General features: G+C 38.4%; 1 protein-coding gene across 19 annotated transcripts in view; it reads right to left on the bottom strand.

Moving 5' to 3' along the window:
• Window positions 1-12831, bottom strand: part of LOC129574603 (zinc finger protein 502) — a 38229-nt gene extending 25398 nt beyond the window's left edge. For 11 of the 19 annotated variants that reach the window (XM_055456811.1, XM_055456813.1, XM_055456814.1 and 8 more), the window contains exon 1: window positions 7553-12831. The gene's annotated coding sequence lies outside the window, so the exon portion shown is untranslated. The remainder of the gene's footprint in view (window positions 1-7552) is intronic. The other 8 variants (XM_055456809.1, XM_055456816.1, XM_055456817.1 and 5 more) reach the window with 4 other exon arrangements.
• Window positions 12832-21447: the final 8616 nt, after the last annotated feature.

The raw sequence follows: 21447 nt of genomic DNA, 5'->3' as shown, positions 1-21447 counted from the left end.
AGAGAGAGAGAGAGAGAGAGAGAGAGAGAGAGAGAGAGAGAGAGAGAGAGAGAGAGGGAGAGATACACACAACCGAATAACAACTCACAAACAACGACGTTATTTACTAGTTATAATCGGAAAAGTATTTGGGAGCTGTGTGGCACAGGCTGCTCGCTGTGAATAGTGCGAAACACTGTACACGTACGTGTCATTATCATTATGTCAACATCATTGCTGTTTATTTTGTTCTTTATACTCCTGCTCTCTCCCTGCGCTCTGCTTCTCCTTTCCCTACTTCTTTCATATTTTTTGAAAAGCGTTTTGCGCCAAGATAAGCGCGAAAATTGAATGCAACAATCGAGCGAACGAGCGCTCTCACACAAACACACACACACGCCTTCGACTCTGTCTCGATCTCTCACAGAAGTAGCACGCTAACCTGCAATTCGATTAACAAACACGACGATTAAAAACAAGCAAAAGCTTACGATAAATGCACTGTGATTAGTTTTCCGCATGCAAGAGCTCAATAAAATGGTACCTCAATGTATTTTGTGCCATGTATCAATATGAATCTATAATCTAGCTCTCTTTTTCCTTTCTCTCTCTCTCTCTCTCTCTCTCTCTCTCTCTCTCTCTCTACCGACTGCAAACATCAAATCGATTGGCAAAACTCGAATCGAAATCGAGCAAAATAGAAACGCGAATTTTCGCCGTAGATTCGAATTTTCAGTTTGCGGCGTGCATGTGTCCCGTCTATTTGTGAATGCATTAAATCCTTCTTCTGCGTTCTATTTCTCGGATTATTTTGATTTTTCTATCGTTATTCTTCCTCTCTCGCCGCATTTTAGCAAGATCTAAACTTCTTGCTGTGGTGCGACTGCAAGTGAGTGCACAATATCCCATTGTATGTTATCGCTTGAGCTTGGTATATTGTTCAAACAGGTAGAAAGGATAGAGCGAGCGAGAAAGAGAAAAAAGATAGAGAGCGAAGAGGATAGTGACAAAGTGCCGTTTATTTGGTGAAGTATTTAAGAAGATAAAATATGTGTGCAGTTTGCACATCACGCGCGGTGCTTAGAATTTATTTGCACAAATAAAACTAATCAAAATGGAATGCATGACGCGTTCACCGAAAGATTGGTTGAAATGAACAGAAAAAAGGGAATGAGAGCGCGTTGCGCACCAAAGTGCAACGGGCAAAATAAAAGAGCAAATAAATGTGTCAGCCATAAAATACATCAACTTTCTGATAGCAAATGATAACATAATTAGTGGAAGTACCAAACCGGCAACCAAGATATATTTGATGGCTTCATTTTAGTTTGATACTGTAAAATAGCTGTACAATGATTTATTTTACGTTAAATTTTTTTTTCCTTCGTTCTATACCATGAAGTCTTGCAAAGATAGTCGGAAAATGAGCCGAAAATTAATGTAAAATGAAGTCAATGAAGAATCTTAAAAAGTATCTTATCTTCTTACAGAAAAGAAAGGAGAAATTATAGTTTTATGTTCTAAATATATATTTTTAGCATATGTTGAGCATGATTCAATAGATCCTCTTCCGTAGTATCATTTATTCTATAAATAAAAATGCCATAAAACCATAATTTGGATCGAATAAAAAAAGGTTTTAAAAATATTCAACTTCCAAATGAATTTTAAATATAATTCATAGCCCATAAAATATAATCGGAAAGGTATATGTGTGTATATGTTTGTGCTGGTGCACTCAATTTCAAAAGGTTTTGCTGTTGAATTGGCTTGTGGTGTATGCATCGGCGTCCTAAGCAGTAATCGTATTTAATTGTGTTTATTGGCTGCAATCTCATAATTAACCCAATAATCAGAAAACGAGCTATAGTTGTTGATGATTACGTTGTTTGTTGTTTCGTGTTCTCCCTCTCTCTCTCTCTATGTGTTTTCTGTTTGTTCATATTTTTTTCTGCTGCATTTCATTCGACGTGTGTTTTTCTGCAGTAAAAAGATGTTTCGCGTAATCATCGAATGCAGATCGATTTCAGTGATGATATTACTAAGGCGATTGCGGATATTTTCAAATTACGTATCAATTACACCGTGTTCCGCTCTTTATGCTTTGCCTCTCTTTGTGGCTGATTGGATGTGATCTCTCTCTCTCTCTCCCATCTCAATTTTCCCCTCGAGGATCAAAAGACGTATGTGTTTGCATTTTTAGTTTAATTGTAAAACGATTTGTAAGCTGATCGTTGTAATTTGCACCCGCCAATTTATTCTTCTGCGTACAGAGAAGTATTTCGAATGTTTTTTTTTGTTTCTCTCTTACTCACTCGAAAGCCTCTATTTACATATCGCATTTGTACATTTGCTAAATCGCAACGATGACGTCGTCGTCATGACATTCTTTTTTTGTCAACACACAAAAGCCCAATCCAACCGATTGAAGCAAAATTTGAAAGCGAAACCAAAAATGAAATGAACGAACAAACGAAATGAATTATTCGCTGAATGAGTATATCAAAAGGCGAAAAACGAATTCGATTCCGCTTTGAATCACATATACGCAAATTGCAGACGCTACATTTTGTGGCAACACACGAAAAAAGCAGTGGCAGTGTATGCATGTGGCGCGTGTATGCCTAGACTATACTGATATTTGTGTGTTGTGTCTCGTTTTTCGCTCATTTTGCGTACTGCTCTTCTCTTCGCAGCGAGAGACGATATACGAATCAACCAACGAACCGAATAGAAGAGATATTGAGAGACAAACGCAGTAAACTAAATTCAATCGCAACTCATGGGCGCGATCGCGCTCACGCACATTCCCATTCGTACTCGAACGTCGAATAAAGAAAATAACAACAACTTCAGCGACAAAGAGCTCAAAAGAACACAAAATGTGTGCATATGATCCGAGTTTAAGGCCGGTCACAGGCGTATGTTTCACTGTGTGTGCTCTGCATGTATCCTCACGCATATGCACATCCACACACACACACACACACACACACACACACACACACACACACACATCAGCCATCGAGACCGACTACAGACAATTATTGCGAAAGGAACACACGGATCAAGTCACATTTATTTTTGTAATTACAATGATCTTCTTCGGACGCAGCGGCAACGAAATGCATCGGCCGATTTGATTGGGATGTCTCTTGCAAACGGAATTCGTCAACGGAAATGAATTGAAAATTTGGAATTTTCGAAGAATGAATTAAAAAGTTATTATTTGTTGAAGATGGGAATCTAAATTGCGTTTTTAGTCATTTTTGGAGAAATCCAAATGAGAAAAGAAGTCGAAATTTCGAGGAAATTTTATTAGCTGTCGTTTCAAAATACATCATTTTTTCAAGGTTTTTTGGACTTCGTCAGGCTCTTCTTCGAATTTTTCTTCCGGCTCTACTTTTGTAAAATAATCGAAATGAAAATAGAACAAAAAGTGTGTGCATCCCCCATACAGACAGTCTATTGGGTAGATTTTTAAGCTGTTCTGATGTCAAAAAGATTCAAAACCATTTCAGATTCATTGGGAATGAATGCAAAATATTCGAAAGAAATCTCTAGCAAAGAATCGCATTCAAAGAAGAATGATTACTATAAGGGAAATGCTAAAAGCGGGCGATAAAATTAAGAAAATAAATTGGCTATTGCGCAAAAACATGAGAAGAACGAAGAACGTTGAGTCTAAGTAGAATAAGTGCATCATGCAACATAATGAGATTGGAATAGTTGGGCATTCTCTTGTTTTGGACGCGGTCGCGCGCGCGCCGTTCATTGTGTACACGGATCATTTGAGCGAGTGTATCATGTGATGCGAATGATGCATCTCTCATCGAAAAATTGTGTGCAGAGCACCACACTGTGGCATATACACAGCGGAACAACGCCGATTTCTTCTAGTCGAGCGCGCGAACAAGCGAACAGCAACGGCAACGACCACGACGACGCATTTTCTGAGAGTGTTGGCCAGATCGCTTTTTAAATGCCTCTCACTTTCATACGCATGCACTTAATATATTCTCTGCATTTGGCGTTGTGCTGTTTATTTATTTTTATTTCAGTTGTTGTTTTGTCTTTCGTTAATGGGTTCCATTATTTTCGTTTTTATTTGCTGTTCGTGCTCCTACTGAAGTACATTTAAATGTGAATTCAATTGATCCGTCTGCTCTCTGAACGCTGTTTCTCACTCTCTATATATGAGTGTGTGTGTGACGCTATCTCCTTCTGCGTCTCGTTTTTCGAATGCATTTTCTTCGTTCAATCTGAATTACATGAGTATGTTTCATTTTGAATTGCATATTTAAATCTGATTTCAGAAAATGAGTTACCGTTGATCAGGATCTTACATTTTACCAATGCAAACCAATGGCAAAAATAGGCTAAAGCTTTTCTTCCTGTCTCTTTCTCTCTCTCTCTCTCTCTCTCTCTGTCTCTCTCACTGCCTCATTTGCGTTCGGTGCGAAAAATTGCCATTGAAAGTGAACAATCAGCAAAAAACCGCTCAATTTACCGAATGAATCAGCCGAAAAAAAAATACCGCACCAAATATGTAAATACACACAAACTCGATATCGCATCGTATGCACGATGCATGGTCTTACTCAGTTCTCTTTTTTTTCTCCGCCACTCTCACTGCCTTCCATTCGTTCGTTTTAATTTTTAAGTGCTCGTGTCTCATTTTGTGGTGCGATTGTCTGAACCGTTTTATGTACAGAACATACACGACGTCAGAAATAAGTGAAAAAAACAACACACTAGCAAAACTTAGAGTGTGTGCACGTACAGAGTCGTACTGTGTGTGTCTCTTGCATTTTGCCGCTCTCCGGTTTGGGTTCTGGTCGAGAAATTCATACGATGGCATTTTGCATATCGCCACACACTGTAATTCGATAAATTAGCCAAAATCAACTGGAAGTTGAAACGTAAAATGCAAATAAAACGTTCAAATGTAAATAAATAGAACTGAGAAAGAGAGGGAGCGAACCATTGAGTTTATTTTCGAGCGAGTGAATCGAAAAGCGATAGAGTGTCAACGAAAATGGCAAACATTTTTCGAACGGAGAATGGTGGAAAGCGTGAACGCGGCGGAAAAAAGCGCTGAAAACGCAACTACGCCAAAATTTATTCAAATGAAACATAAACAAATTTCAAGTCAAAGTTTGTGTTTTTTTCTCTCGTTGGGTTGAAATTCCTCATTTAAACTTGACTCACACTGCTATACAGCCAAAGCAAGCACTCCGATTTGCGATCCTCGACTGAATGAAAAAAAAACCCTTTGCATTGCACTTTTGCACGTCATTTGCACGCTGCATATGTTTGCTTTTCGTCGAATTTAAATATTCAAGCGGCATGATTTCAACATGCTGCGTCGTATTTTTGTTGGACGAGAAGAGCTGAAAGCGTTTTGATTTGATGATAGAAAATTGACAATGAGCGAGATATTGATCACGGAATCAATTTGATGTTGTTCTGACACAATTTAAATGCACTTTTATCTGTCCAAAACCCGAAGTTTGCATGGAAAAGCCGCTTGGAATGCAGAATATGGAAAATGATCTTTTTAAAACTCAAACAAGATAAATTTCAAACAAGAAGCTAAAGTTTTTGCTTGAATAAAGGGTTGAGTTCCAATTATTTTTCTTCTCAGCAATAATAAATTTCGTTAAAGAAAATAAAAATGATGAATATTCTCGGCGAATTCAGTTGCAATCTTCAATCGCGCCCTCGCTGAAGAGAACGCTTCACACAGTCCAAAGTTCGAGTGAGAAATATGACAAATTACTATTATGAAATGCATAGCAAAGAAAATAAAACCGTTTGCCATAGAGAAAAAAAGTTATGTCATGAAAAATCGAGTGAAAAACGCGATCAGTAATTACGCGCCGTTTTTTTTTCATCATCAAAGCCATCAAGATCACTCATCACTGTTTTGACTACAGTCTGATTTTGATAACGTTTACAAAACGGCATCTTAGGCATCGCGCTAATATTTATTTGTGCGATGAATGAGAGCGACGACTAAAATGCCAAATGTTATCCTCAAAGGAATGCGCTCGCTGTGAACCTTGTTATAATCGAGTAAAAAGGATCACGATTTGCAACAGTGCGTCTATTTTTAGTCAATCGCGCGCCTCACACAAGTGGCAAACACAAATCTAACGGTTGACATCGGAGATTAGAGTACGATTTATTTGTACGGTTGCGATTTGATGTTTTTATTTGCAACTGGAACATTAATTGCCTCATAATTTTTCCTCATTCGCTTATGGAATACGTGGTTTTTCCATGAACGTAAATGAAAATCTTTGAAAATGCTAATTTAAAAAAATTAGATGAAGTGTCCTTGGTCTGAGATCAGTTCCGAGCAATCTGAGCTCATCAACTGTTCTGAGTGATTTGATTGATGATCGCATCATTTTTTTTAAATTTTATTTAAGCTATCAAACCTGAAACTAAACTTCTTCTCCAATTCTCCTTTATTCTCGATAAGAACGAACAAAAAACCTGGTGAAAGAACTTGCTTTTTCATGACGTATCAAAATAGCGTTTGCAAATTTTTTCAAAAAAAAAAAAACACTCATTTCGATGTAATGTGTCAGTTTAGCTTTCATATTCGATCATTGCAAATGGAAGGCTGTGAGTCAACTCACTAATACTAATCATGCTTGCATCAAATGCATTCGCTTCGAAGAAAATAGACGAGAGAAGTTACTATGCAAAGTCATTGAAAAATAAAAAGAAAAAAACGAAATCGGTTGGAACACTGCAGACGTCGATGAATAATCGATTCGCTAAAGCTCAAGTCGACGGATGAGCAAAGTTCATCGCTCAGACTTGATTCCAAATGGTGCGATTATCGCATTGAATCACATTAGAATTGGAAATGGACTTAAGTCGCACTGCATCGAATCAGGTTGATGTTTCAATATACCGTCATTTATTATTTTTCATCGATTTGAAGCGGAAACAAAACAAAAAAACGAAACCCGGCCAAGAACCAATATTTAAGTCATCCTCCATATCGTTATTGCATGCCATGTTTGGCATTCCGTAAAAATCACATCATTTGCTAGCACAAAATATTCAAAATAGTTTAACAGCAACACAAAAACCAAAAACTCGAAGAAAATGATTATTTGAAACCGCACCGAAACCAGTTCACCGCATCAGATGCAATAAAAAAAAATGCATACACAATGGATAAGAAGTCACTAAATTTTTGGTGAGGTCGGTGCCAATACGGTGTAACAATTCTAACCAACCAAACAGCAATCAGTGAAACGAAATGGACAAGAAAATTGACAAAAAAAACTCTCGAGAAGAAAAAAAAAACGGTTTCATTTCAACAAAAACAAAATTGAGACACAAACAACAAACGAAAACGAAACGAGTAGAACGAATAAAAAGAATTATGGAATGGAACTCAAAGGAAAATTTTTATGGTGCACAAACAAAAAAGAGTCAAATGGTGTTTAGTGTTAGTGTTTCTTATTTTTCCCTATCGGTATGGTTTTTTTAGATCTTAAGCCAATAACATTTAAAAAAAAATGGAAAGAAATTGATTTGAACTCACTATTTAATTGCGTGTTGAGTGACGACGACGATGGTGGTGATGAGTGGCAATCGACGGTGGAGGGGCGGTGTGTCACTATTTTCAATTCAGATGTAAATCACTGCAGCATTCCACTGGGTTTGCTGGTGGTAATTGTGTTCCATTGACAATTCGGTTTGTTATTGTTTTCATCCATTCTATGCCGTTTATCGACAATACACGGAGCCGGCATGCATGCACAGTGTCAATGACTAACAATTAAAACTACGGTGAATGTCGACAACAACAACAACCGAAACTGTGTGTTCCGATTTTTACTCCGCATCAAAAGCACGAAATGCGGGACGATAACTCAATTTGTCCATTTGGTTCATTCAAAGCACAAAACGGTTGTCTGTTTCTCCAACATACGGACATAAAACAGTATTTGTCCCGAGGGTTGTTTATTGACTAACAATACCAACAAAAATTGAACGGTTCAGGAATCAACGGATGAAAAAACTAAAAGCACACGATTTATGTGGCATCCAGAAGTGTTCATTTTTTCCCGCCCGCCTTTCTCGGAAAAAAAATTTTTCGGGAAAAAATTCTCTCGTTGCGCACTTTGTTACAAAGTTGAGTTGAAAAAGAAAAACAACCAACTAAAGACATAAAATGTATTTCACAACTAACCACTTTTAATTGACTTTTTACGCGCTATGCTTTCTCTCTCTCTCTTTCTCTCTCTAGCTCTCAAAAGCAGTTGTTGGTTGCGTTTGGTTTCTTTTTTGTTGCATCACTTACGATATAGTTCGTAATTTTTTTTCATTTTTTTTTAAAGAGTACACAAAAATTAATAACTCAACTTTTTGATCACTGTGTGTTTTGTTTTTTTTTTTTTTACAAAATTCACGTTGTTTATATGCAAATGGAACGTAAAAATGGCGTGCTGACTTTTGAACGTAAACCAACGCCGAAACTAAAAAAACCTGACCAAGATATAGAGAGTGTAAAATTTTTAAGTAAAAAAAACCCATTCAGCACTTGTTTTTTGGGGTCAATTTGCATTAAATTTCCAGCAAATGCATTTTACAGTCGCTCAATTTCGCTTCGAAGTTTGCTTGTTTGTTGTTTTGTTTTCTTGGGGTATTTGATTGATGTGTGTGTATTTGTATGTGTTTGTGAATTTTTGTGAGCGTTGGCGAAAATTGCACTTACGACGGTCCTCCCTAGTTGAATATTGGCAAGAGAGAAAAAATGTAACAGAAAATATGGATGAATATTATGGTATCGATTAAAATTTAAACGGAAAAAAACTTTTCTCAAAAACACATTCATACACATTCGATTGCACTTAAACGGTTGCCCCAAAAAAATTTCTTGTGACAAATTTTCTGTTCACTAAACTTTCGTGTCGATTCTTATCAAAACAAACGTCATCCCGAATTAGACCGTAAATCGTTTCGTGGAATTCCTTCGCCGTGTCATTATTCAAATTGCTGATGATTTAACAATTGCAATGATGAAACGAAAGAAGAAAAAAACACACACAACAGCAACGAAAGTCACACACAACCGTTTCACTTAGAATCGTGAGCCAACGGCACAACGACACAGAGACAACGAACAAAATGATGGGTCCAATCAAATATATGTGTATTATAAAATGAAAATTGGGTGGTATTGTGTGTGCGAAATGAAAACGAAAATCCAATAGAATGGAAAGAAGTAAAAGAAGAAGTAGCAAATGAAGAATTGTCTATATTTTTTTTTTCATCAAGTGCACTGGTGTGGTATGCCAATATTATATTAATCATTCGACGTCAAACCGATGAATGGGTTGTAACATATACTATATGATGTGTTTGAGTCGACAGCCAATCGCCACGCAAAACATTTGCAAATCGAAATTCGGCACTGTTTTTTTTTATCCAGTTTGACAATTAACGAAATGACGGCGGCAGCAACGGGCTACAAACGAAGAACTGCCACAGAAGACCTATGCCGACTAAAGGAATATCAACACACACCAAACACAACAAACACACGCACGCACGCACACATGCAGCAAACACAATATTGAACAACTAAACAGGAATAACAGAACGGCCTGCAAAATTAGCAAAAGTGACAGTGGAAAGTCACACAAAAAATCAGATGCGAATCGCGCGAATCACAAGAAAACCACCGAAACGACAGAAGAAGGAGGAAAAAAAACTAGAATAAAAGTGACTTGTGCACACAACCAACAAACAAACAAATAAAATAAGGCGAAGAAGAACGCGACACGGTGCGCGCGTACACACAGAATATCAGAACAAGAACGAACGTACACGACAGTGTACTGTGTTGTAATTTATAGGCGAACACCGAAACGAATAAATATATAAACAACTTGAAGTGCCGAAATTGAAATGCAATTTGGAAGTTAGACGCGCACGCCGCCGATTCATCGAGGACATTTATCGTTTTCATATGTACGATACAAACACACAAAGAGGATCTCTCTCACTCTCACTTCTTTCTCTATCTATCTCTTGCTACTCGGGCTAAAGAGGAAATATGCAAAGAGAAAAAAAAATTTGTAGCAAATAATGCACACAACGCATTGGGAAAAAAAACAACAACAACAACAATGAAATGAATTGAACTAAATAAGCGCACCGCGTTTTTTCGGTTTGTCTGGCGAACACTTTAAAGCAACTTGATAAACTAACCGGAGAACCCGCGCGCTTTTACTTGATAATGCTTTTTTGCGTTCTACCCATAGCGAGCAAGAGAGAGAACGGGCAGACATACATACAAACGAACACAAAACGAACAGAGAAATTCGGCCGGAGTGAGAGCGAGCGAGCGAGCAAGAGAGACAAAGATAGAAAGAGACTCGGGGAGAGAACACATAAAGAATGCCGTTCGTTTCTGTTGCATCCACATATTGAAACTGGATGGCGAATTTGTGTGTTGCGTTTAAAATGTGTTTTTTTTTATTTCACTTTGCCTTTTTTTTATATCTATACTATACATTTATAGATAGAGTGTAAGAGCGATTTCATTTCGAATGTAGAGGAGCGCTCATAAAGCGCATAGAAGCCGAAGCGGAGGTGGCAGCTCTCTTGCTCTCTCTCTCTTTTTCCCTCCTTTTCGTTCGCACACTGTGTTCCGTTGAAACAACAAGACTCCACAGCAGCCAAGCAATTGTCTCTTTCGTTCATTCGTCGATTTTTGTATTTGTTTCGCGAAACGCGCGCGTGAATTGCTGCTCCTGCTGCTTTTTTTTCGTTCGTTTGCTTGATTCTTTTTTTTTCCTTCAATTTCTGTGTGTATTACTGCTGCTGTTAGTGCCGATGGTTTTTTTTTCTCGATGATTTTGTCGGTGTGTAAATAAAAAAGCGAAAATGCATTGGTAGCCCGACACACAGTCGGCTCTAATGTATGGAGTGTGTGTACGTTGGTTCGGTTCAGTTCGGTTTCGATGTTCGGTGTGTTTGTGTGTGTGTGTGTGTGTATGTCAAAAGTCTTTATGGCCATTTATGAATACACATACTCCACAACCGCACAGTACAAATATCAAATCGAATAGACATGTGTAATCGACGAAATAGTTTGAACAAATGTGCATTTCGTGTGACAACGACAACGCCAACGACGACGACAATGACGATGTCGGGTTGAGCGCACAAGAATGTGTGTTTCGACTCGTTGTGTGTCTCTTCCACCGCACGAAGAATGTATTTGTTTCCAACTGAAATCGCATTTTGGACACACCACAATCCAAAGTTCACAGGCAACCAAGAATGGGAAAAAAACAACAGCAACAACACATGCCGAAAAACCGAATCGGTCAATCGTCAATTGCATTTTAATGTTGAATTAAAAACTTGCTCGTTTTTTGTGGGATGTGCGAAAATAGTCGAGGCGTAAAATCAAATCTTCATTCATGATTTTTGGCCCATAAATGATCGGAATCGATATCGAATCGCCGGCGATGTTGTTTACGACGCCGCAGTCATCGTCGTCGTTATCGTTGTTGTTGTCGATGGCAATTTCGATTCGGGGCGCACAGATTGCATAACCAGTCATATCAAAGACTCAATCGATTCAAATGTATACGCTTGGTCGCACAAAAGCGCACATCTCTTTCATATCTGCCGACACAATCGTCATCGTCCTTTTTCGTTTCATGGAAAGTCACATTTGCACAAGGACCATGACGGCGACGACACCAGAAGATTCCGCGTTGTGTGTTTCATGCCGTTTTCGCACATCTCCTGTCTCACCCTCACTCTCTCTCTCTCTCTCTCTCTCTCTCTCCGTCTCTCTCTCCCTCTCTCTCATCAATAGAATGCAAAATGCCGAAGCTGAAGAAAACAAGAATGCGATGCACAAATTATGTGTGAAAAAAAAGCGAAGAAGAAATGTGTGCCTGAAAATTGGTAGTCACGCGAATTTTCGGTGCGCATTGAAATTAAGTAGCACGTGCTGATATATGTTCAACGGGGCAATTTACATCGGTAATACACAGAGTCCGTGTGTACGCCGTGGCTGTCGGGTTTTCGATTGTTTGCTCTATACCCTGAACTCTACTCTTGGTATACACTTTGTGTGCTCGCGCGCGCATTCATACGCTGGGGCCATGATTCGAAAGAACTGTTTCTCACTCGTTTCGTGTCTTACCAATTGTACGGTAGATTTCATTGTTTCCTTTTATGCTCACTTCACCTCGCTTTTGGCGATATTCTGCTTGTGCTGTTGCTGTTCTTATTATTGTTTTATTATCGCCTCTCTGCTCATTCTTGTTGTGGTTTGCGCGATATTTATACTCTCGTATGTGTCTGGATGTGCGTATTGTTTCGCATTTCAAATGAAGTGGAAAGTGCTTTAGCGGTCGTTTGATCTTCAACCATGAACACACATTCGATTAACTCAACATTGGTTCGCATTTCATTTCGAGCAAAAGTCGCTTGGAATTTACGCTTGAAATCACGTCCAAATTCGAATGATGCCGTGCATTTTTGTTGTTTTTGTTTGGTATGTGAGTGTTGCATTGGTTCTCGGGAGGCTTGTCAGTGTTGTTCACAATTTGACCGTAAAGAGCTCACGAATAATTAGTCATCGACGGTCGATGTTTTTTTTTCTCTCTCGAAATTTTTGTGCGATTTACTGGGTGTGCAATTCGTCATTTCGGTCTCTGTCTCTGTTCGTATGTGCTTTGGAGCCTGTGTGGAACCTCAATTATGCATGCATCTCATTCGATATGTGCTTGTGCGTACAATTTCTATGGATAAATTAATATTTTTGCACCGTATACAATTTTGATAGCACAACCGATTTCCTATCTAAACATAGAACAAGTCAGCATTGAAGTATTTGTATTTGGGCTCGCGATCCACGAGCCAGCGACCAGACTGAACGAACAAACGGGAGGGAGACACATCGTTTTGATCCCTTTTTGCACATTTGCATCGCATCATTGGCATTAGCATCAGTTTCGTACCATTTGAATATGCGAACCAATTTGGATTCGCATGTTGTTGCTGATTTTTTTTTCTCTCGTCTTCTTCTCATTCACTCATTCGTTCGTTATGTCGATTGCACTGTGTTTTTTTATTATTTAAATACTCTCGTTGGCAGTTTTTCGCGTTGCCATCATTCATTTGTGTTGTTTCGTTGTTTGCCTCTTTTTTCGTTCTTGTTGCTAAATGTTTCAATTTTGTTGTTATTGGTTTGGTGTGTGAGCCATGGCATCTGGTTCGCTTGCACTCTGTTAATGCAAACACACAAAATTCACTTCTCTCTCTCTCTATCGCATATCTCTCGTTTTCGTACGCTTTCGCATCTCTCTCCATATGCACATTGAAATATATACACAGGACACGTGATATATATATATATATATATAAATCTTTATAGGTATACCAAATACATAAAATCGACTCTCTCATACTCTTTTCTCTGTTGTCGCGCGAGCCGTTTGGAGAAAGAGAGTGAGTGTTTGGCGGACGATGTGTTGTTGTTTTTCGGTTTTGGTTTTTATTTCTGTTCTGAACACTGCGTGTGTGTGTGTGATTCGGGCATTTAGTTGTTTTCGCGTGCAATTTTTCGTGTTCGAAAACAAAACCATTTTGCACAAATGTGTGTATAATATTTTATTGCGTCGCGCAACGAGTAAACCGAACGAAGAAGATAAATTGTTGTTGGCGGTATTGATCTCTCTTTCACTCACTTGGTCTCATTCGGTGTGTGCCTCCTTTACTGTTGGTAATGTGTGTAACGCACATACCGTGTGCGTGCGTGTATTGGAGTGATGAGCCGTGTGCCGGCTCAAGCTACCACATAGACAAACCTTCGGCATTTATCTAAATGAACGTTCTGTAAATCAATGCGATAAAATTGAAAAAAAAAAATATATATATACATACATAACGAACGCAACTCGCTGTTGAACAAAAAATTGGCTAGTAGAAAAGAGCGACAGAGGGGGAGAGAGAGAGAGAGAGAGAGAGAGAGAGAGAGCGTGAAACGAAATTCGCAAACTGCAATGGCTTGTACTTCTATTTTATCTGTTTGAAACGAACGAACACAAAATATGTACATTTTTAATACTGATATACCAGTGGGCCTCATCGGCATACACGTATAGCTGTAAATCATGAAAAATCCTTTTGAATGGAATAGGTAAACGACTGATAGCTCCTCTCGACTCATATACATGCATATTTGTATGCGAAAAACCGATCGGGAAGAAGACAGATCCAAATTCTCTAATGGATTCGATCCGAGGCACGCTCGATTCGGCTTGACGCTGATTTTATATGCAGATGTGTTCACTTCACTCTTATAAATAGACATCTTTCAGTTTGGATCCAATTTTTTTCCTTTTCCTCCACAGCGGATTTTTGCGGCTGGCTCTCAAACACTCAATGCTGTCGACAGTGAAAAAGAACTGAACACTTTTTTTTGTTCGTCATGCATCTGCAATAAGTTCACACAGAGTCTTTGCATGGAGCTGCCTTTTTCTTCTTTATCTCTATCACCCTCTCTCGCGTAGTTGATGTTCTTTTTACTTCCATCGACACAGACACAGACACACACACACACACGTCTTTGTCTCAGTGTTCTCTTTTAATATAGTCTTCGTTTGCTTTTAATATATTGAATGCTGAAGAGACCTCACGTGGAAAGAACGGGTTTTTATCTTATTTTATTGCCCGTTTTCTTTTCTAGCAAGCACTTCAAAATGATTTTAGCGCGCAAAAGATATACCCGCCAAACTCTTCTCGCTGTGTGTATTCGATGAACACAAAATTGTTCGATTTCTTTTTCCGTCTTTGCAACGATGAAATAGAAGAAATGAACCACAGAAGCTTTACGTCGAGAAGAAATGAAACCAACGCAAATGATTTGCGTAAGTCAATATCTGCCATAAGTGATCAAAGTCGAAGAATTGCTGCCAAATCCCATTTCCAATCAGTTTTTCCCGATCGTGCGCGCCTTGATCGAAAACGAACGCCGAGAGCCAAGAGAAGAAGAAGAAGAAGAAGAAGAAGAAGAGAGAGAGAGTGAGTATGCAAGAGACCAACGTGGAACGACACAAGCTTTTTGTAAACTGTTGCCGACCGAGCACGCTGGCATACTCGTAACGATGATGATGATCACAACACACAGCGAATTCAATTGCAATGCCTTCGATTAAACGACGTTATTAATAGCCAAAGCATAAGAAGAGCACCAGACGATAAATGCATTGCGATTAGGCCCAACCCAATCCAATCTGGATAAAATAATGATAGATCTTTCATGTCGCGATCGTGCTCCTGTATGCATTTCTTTTTCGTTTTTTTCGCTGTCCATTTCCACTATGGATGCACCTAAAGACGCAATTGTAACTTTGCCAATCGGTGCACTACACCGATGACTCTCGATGCAATTGCCCCGTTGGCCAACTCCAAGTGGCCACGGCTTATTGCGTATACAATAAATCAATGTGAACGAATTTATTTCCAACAAATCTTCTCGATACATTGAAAATGCATCGATTGAGTTGACACTGTAGTCGAGCGTTTCGATAAGGTTCGACGTTCTGTTTTTTTTTTCCTTTCTTTCCACATACACTTAATTACACCGAGTATCTGGCCGCTTTGACCCAACAACGTCTCTCTTTTCCCTAATAAATAGACAACTCAACCAAACTACTATCCACTAAAAACACAACACACAACAGCACAAAAACGTTTGCTCCATTTATTGAACGAGCTATTAGCGCATAGTCTCAATATTTTTCATTTGATTGTTTATCGGTGGTGAGTCAACTCTCTGACTCTAACATGCTCTATTAACTAGCGTCATTTGGTATTTTTACACATATATTTTCAATCGGAATTGACGACGACGATGATGACGACGACGACATCGACTGATTGTGCACACATTTCGATGGCTAGAAATTATTTCAATCAAACGAAACAGAAATTGCCAATTTCATATCGTGACTTTTAAATTATTACGGCAATGGCGCTAAGGGAATTGATTTCGATGATTTTTATGCAACATCGCTGCCGATACTTTTTTGTGCGAGTCTTTGAATTTATGAATTTGAGGCAAACAAATTCGACAAATCTAATAAGACGGAGTTTTTCTGACTTAAATTCTCGAATCCTTTGTGAATTGGCTTTTGACAGAAGGTTTTTTAGTTTTTGATGAACTTTTCCACTTTGTATGTGATTTTGAATGATGTGGCATGGGTTTTGTGGTGAAATCGATGCAAAAAAACAGGTTGATCGATGCAAGGGAACTGATTGACGCTGCCTTTTTTTCTTTCTTTTCCTTCGATGGAGTTTTTTTTTCATGCTAGTAGTAACTGGACATTTTTCATCCTTCTTAAATTCGTAATTTGTGTTAATTTCTTTGCGATTTTTTCACAAGCATTAAAAACATTGATTGCTTATTCGATATTTGCTGTCCCACATAGTTTTCCTAAAATTCTTTGCATTTCGAACCAAAATCAAAGCTCTACTTAAAAGTCACTCTCTGAAAGTTTTTGGCTTCAAATGTGTTCCAGTGAGGAGTATGGGTCCTTGCAACAGTGCTTTCTCCTTTTGAATTTGTCATTTAGCAAAAAACTGTACAGAAAAGTGTTCGTTTTTCGTGGAAATGAGCAGCAAATCTGGCGAATTGTGTACAAATCAGATTCAAAGGGTGTTCGTATCAAATATGTTTGCATTATATTTGATGTGTGTGTGCATCTCGTGCGGCTCAATTGAGGCTCTGTAAGTGCGAAATGATTCGGTGTCGGCAAATGTACACACCGTGACAGAAATAAACGGTAATAAATTGAAATGTGCGCAAGAGAAATATATAGGCAAGAACAAATTCCGAAAGAACGTTTAATAACGAAATACACACACGGAGCACGGAAAAAAGGTAAAACAAAACGCAAACCACAATCCAATGGACAATTTTTTTTCCTTCTCTCTTCTGATTGTGTGGCTGTCGTTCTCGCTATTGCTGCCGCTTTTTTCGGTGTGTTCGTTCGTAAGTGCGCGCGCTCACGCTCGTTCAAAGATCCACAGCAAATAAATTAAAACCGGTTCTCTTTTTCTTGAACGTAACATCACCCGATTATGGTGCTGTTCTGATTCGGGGACTTGCTAGTGATTTTTATTTTTCGTTTGTACGTTTGCCCGTTCGCAAAAAACCGATCTATATATCCATAGCATCGTCAAGCAAACATTGGCAGAGTGAGCGCATACATCGGTTGTGGCAGAAGAGATGGGAAATTCATCCGCAACTATCTGAACTATTTTAATTATTTAATTTTAACTCGTAGCCGGCATTTGGCTTGGTATTTACTTCTGATTATGGGTTTTCCTTTGGCCGCAAATGATTTTGTTTCACCTGGTTTTTTTTCTCTCTCTCTGGTTTTGTTGCGCTCCTTTTCCGCAATTATTTGCAGCAGTGCATGATGAGGAATACTTTGGCACCAAATACAAAAACCCATGTCGCCCGCACTCGTGCGCCGCTCACACTCTGGAAAATGCTCGAACTCGAACGATTCATTTTGATCGTCCTCTCATTCTTTCTCACTCACTCACTCTCTTTCATGTTTTGTATGGAAGTGTCGTCGTTGTTGCCATTTTTATCATCATTTACTAATTTTGTGAGATTTGAATGCAACCACGTCGTCAGATGAGCGAACCGAGTGTATAATAATCATTGCGCTTGATTTCACTATCGTCAACGAAACGAAAATAGCAACAACAACACCAATAAATGCGAAATCTATTGGGTTTCGTATCAAAGGGCATACAGCTTATCGATGCATGAGCACATTTCTAGAGATGGAACGAAAAAAGAAGACGTGCAAATCGAGGTTGTGCGAGAGCTCTTTGTATGCGAGCAACAACGATGCTTTTTTTCTCAATTCAATTCAGTTCAGTTCAGTTATTGTTGTTGCTGTTGCTGCGCTCTTCATAACATCACCGCTAAATATCATCATAGCATCCACACAACCTAGAATTTCTATCTCTTATTCGTGGGATGAACTCAATAGCGACATGTTAAACGATATTTTTGCACACTTTTTTTTCATTCACCTCGACTCTTTTTTTCTCTCTAGTTTTGTTTCGAAAAAGACATAAGATCCTGATGCCATTTGCACAAACCACAACACAAACATACAGAGAAAGAGAGAGAGAGAGAGAGAGAGAGAGTTTTAGTCACTCCAACTTGAAAAATTTAAATGAACCACTTCGAATGAATTATTTATAATAGAAAGGGGAAAGGCTTTTTAATTACATCACTAAAATGCAATTCACCAATTTAGGTGTGAAATTCATCGCTTTGAGAGTGAGAAAGAGAAGGAGCGAATATGCGACAAAAATGCATTCCACAACAGCTGAAGAATTTCGAAGCATAAACGATTTGCCCTCTTTCCAAAATAAATTACCAATCATTTTGAACATACGTTGTAAACGCAATTATTACGATAACTTTCAACATTGGGCCCCAACTATTTGGGCTGTATCTTATTTGAATTTTTGAATTTGATTTTGTAATTGCGTTAATTTGCTTCCGAAATACAAAATTGGCTGTTAAAAATGTTTGAAGAATTTTCAACGTTCATAAAATATTCAGAGAGTTGAAAAAATTTGTATCGAAGACCAACTATTGCATGAAATGTTAAAAACCAATGAAAACTGACAAGAAAAACGACACATTTTAAAGAAATGAAATTTATAGAAGCTAATGAGCCTTCGAAAGAGTTTTAAATACAACAATAAGTATTTGTGTGACCATTAAATTCATTCGGAAATGTAAAACACATAAAAAAAGGTGAATCATAAGGTAAGTGTGAACCACAAGAGATGGTCAAAAAGTGTATGTGCCAATAACCGCTATGAGCGTGGCTGTATAATTCCCTGAAGAATATGTCGCAAGATCAAGAGCAAATGACATTCACGATTTAGCTTACCAACAAATATGCTTTTATGACCATATCGCTTGATATCAAAGGAGATTTTGCTCGACCATCCACAACGACAATCAGAGCCCAAAAAACACACACATACACCAAAATACCGTTTGACTATGTGCAAAACCCAGATTCACAATTCGCGCGTCTTTTTAGCACTACATGAAATGTAGAGCTACTAATCTGCTTTTTTTTCTTAATACTTTTTGAGTGATGAAACAAATTATGGAGAATTTCAATTTTATGCTCATATTTTTCATTTAGTTTAAAACAGGTGCAGTAAGACAAATAAGTGCACAATATCTCAAAGCGCCAATCAAATTTTTATTATCAAATGTTGTTTAAAACTTACATTCATTTTTCGTATAATATTTTCTGAGTCTTGAACAGAATTAAAGTGACTTTCGATTCTATGCTCATATTGATTATTCAATTTAAACCAAAGGCAGTATATTTCAAAAAAGAAATTAAACCAAGATCTTGTAATTCATTTTGCAAATAAATATATAACTTTAAAGTTACTTTTTTGAAATATATTTCATGTAGTGCACCAAAAAATAGTTTATTGTGAATCAACAAAATAGATTAAGTAACTAAAAACTCAAGAACGCAGAGCGGAGCGAAGTGAAGCCCTGCGGTCTTGTTTGTTGTTGTGTTCGTTCTTCCTCCGAAATATCCTTGTGAAAAGATTTGTGCTGCACGTGGCACGACTATTCAATATGCAGCATACAAATAAGAAGAAGGAGCGTGAACGCGCCGTGTGGCTCGCATATATTCACCGTGAACTTGAAGGTATTTTGCTTTAGTTTGATAGTTTGTTCATGTGTTGTTGGGATGTTTTTTTTCTTCTTCTTCTTAATTTCATTTTCTGCTTATCGGCATTGTGTGTTGGATGCCGTTCAGGCAGAAAATGTTGGCGTAGGTTCGTGTCGGTTACATCATTTGCACGCGAAGTTTTTCAACGTTGCGGCATCAAAATTGATTGAATGATGTAACAAGTTGAAAGAAAAATCCTGTGATTTCTTATAAGAAGCATCGGCAGCAGCAGGAAAATATACAATTTCGTCGATTGAAGTGGGCCGTGTTGCATTGGGTCAATGGTAAGTTGTGCATTCAATTACGGTACGATTTTCTTGATTCGAGCAATTGATTGGAAGTTTTTCAAGGCATTCGAAATGGATTATAGAAGAGGAAGAAGAAGAAATAGAAGAAAAAAAGAGATTAGAAAACCAAATATATCGTAGAAAATCGATGACTTTATTCACTTTCTCGGGATATTCGTCGCTGATACTTTTTCCGCGGAAACGAAAGAAAAAAATCTGTCGAATCGGATTGGAAATCATCATTTTCAGTGTACAAAAATCAATGTCGATGTTCAATGTCTAGTGTCGCTTGATCGGTTGCAGCATCGCGAATACCCGCAACAACGGCAGCAGCAAAAAACAGCCAAAGCGTACAATTGAAAACGTTGTTAAACAATATTCGATCAACGAGTCGATGGGTGTCGAATCGTCAGACCGAGAATTTTTTTCGCTCTTGTTTGGCATTGTGCAATGCACAGGCACACACACATTTTTTTTTCTCTCTCTCTCCCTCACTATGCTGCCAATGCGATGTTCCATTGAAAGAGAGCCGGGGTATTGCAGTTCGCGCGCATACGGTTGCCATTTATTTCATTCGAATACGTTGGCTACCTTTTTTTTCACTAGCATCGTTCACATTAACGTTCTTTTTTCCTGATATTTTCCAATTGATTTTGATTGCTACCGTCGCTTAGTGACTCAGCCCAGCTTTTTGTAACCCATTGCAACGAAAACAGAACAGAGACGAACGACATGGAAGAACGAGTGGAAGAGAGAGGCAGCGGGACAGAGTCAGGCGCATCATATCAAAAATTGTTTGAAATTGAACATGGACGAAGCATTCCTTGTTCACTTCAGAGGTGGTGGTTGTAATGCACACTGCACAGAGAGCACATCCATGTGCACCCAATGCTGCTATTACAATTGGTAGAATAGAAAAATATAATTCGATATGTGACGTTGAACTGTGCATTAAACGCCAAAAACTAAGAGCATTGCGTTTAGCGTTGGCATGTTGACACATACATATTCGCTCCGATGATGAGTTAACATGGATGCACATTATTTTCACATAACATATAGGGAGAGAGAGAGAGAAGCGAAGAACAAATAAACAACAACAACAAAAATTGACTCGCGGCTAGTGTGAGTGAGACGTCGGAACAAAAGCAATAGTAACGACTCGAAAATTGAATTGAATCCATTTCTGAACTTTTTAAATGACATTACATTTTGAAGGCATCGTCGGTGCGAGCGCAAGCGAAACGTTTGTATTCGAGCAATTCGAATTCGTACAAGCTAAAGTCCAAAGCACATAGAGAGAGAGAGAGAGAGAGAGAGAGAGAGAGAGAGAGAGAGAGAGAGAGAGAGAGAGAGAGAGAGAG

The sequence above is a fragment of the Sitodiplosis mosellana genome, unplaced genomic scaffold, assembly GCF_009176505.1.
Source record: "Sitodiplosis mosellana isolate CC-2019 unplaced genomic scaffold, AAFC_SMos_1.0 Smas_scaffold_6165, whole genome shotgun sequence".
NCBI classification, from domain to species: Eukaryota; Metazoa; Arthropoda; class Insecta; order Diptera; family Cecidomyiidae; genus Sitodiplosis; species Sitodiplosis mosellana.
Note: the sequence above shows the minus strand (reverse complement) of the source record. Positions and strands in the feature narration are given on the sequence as shown.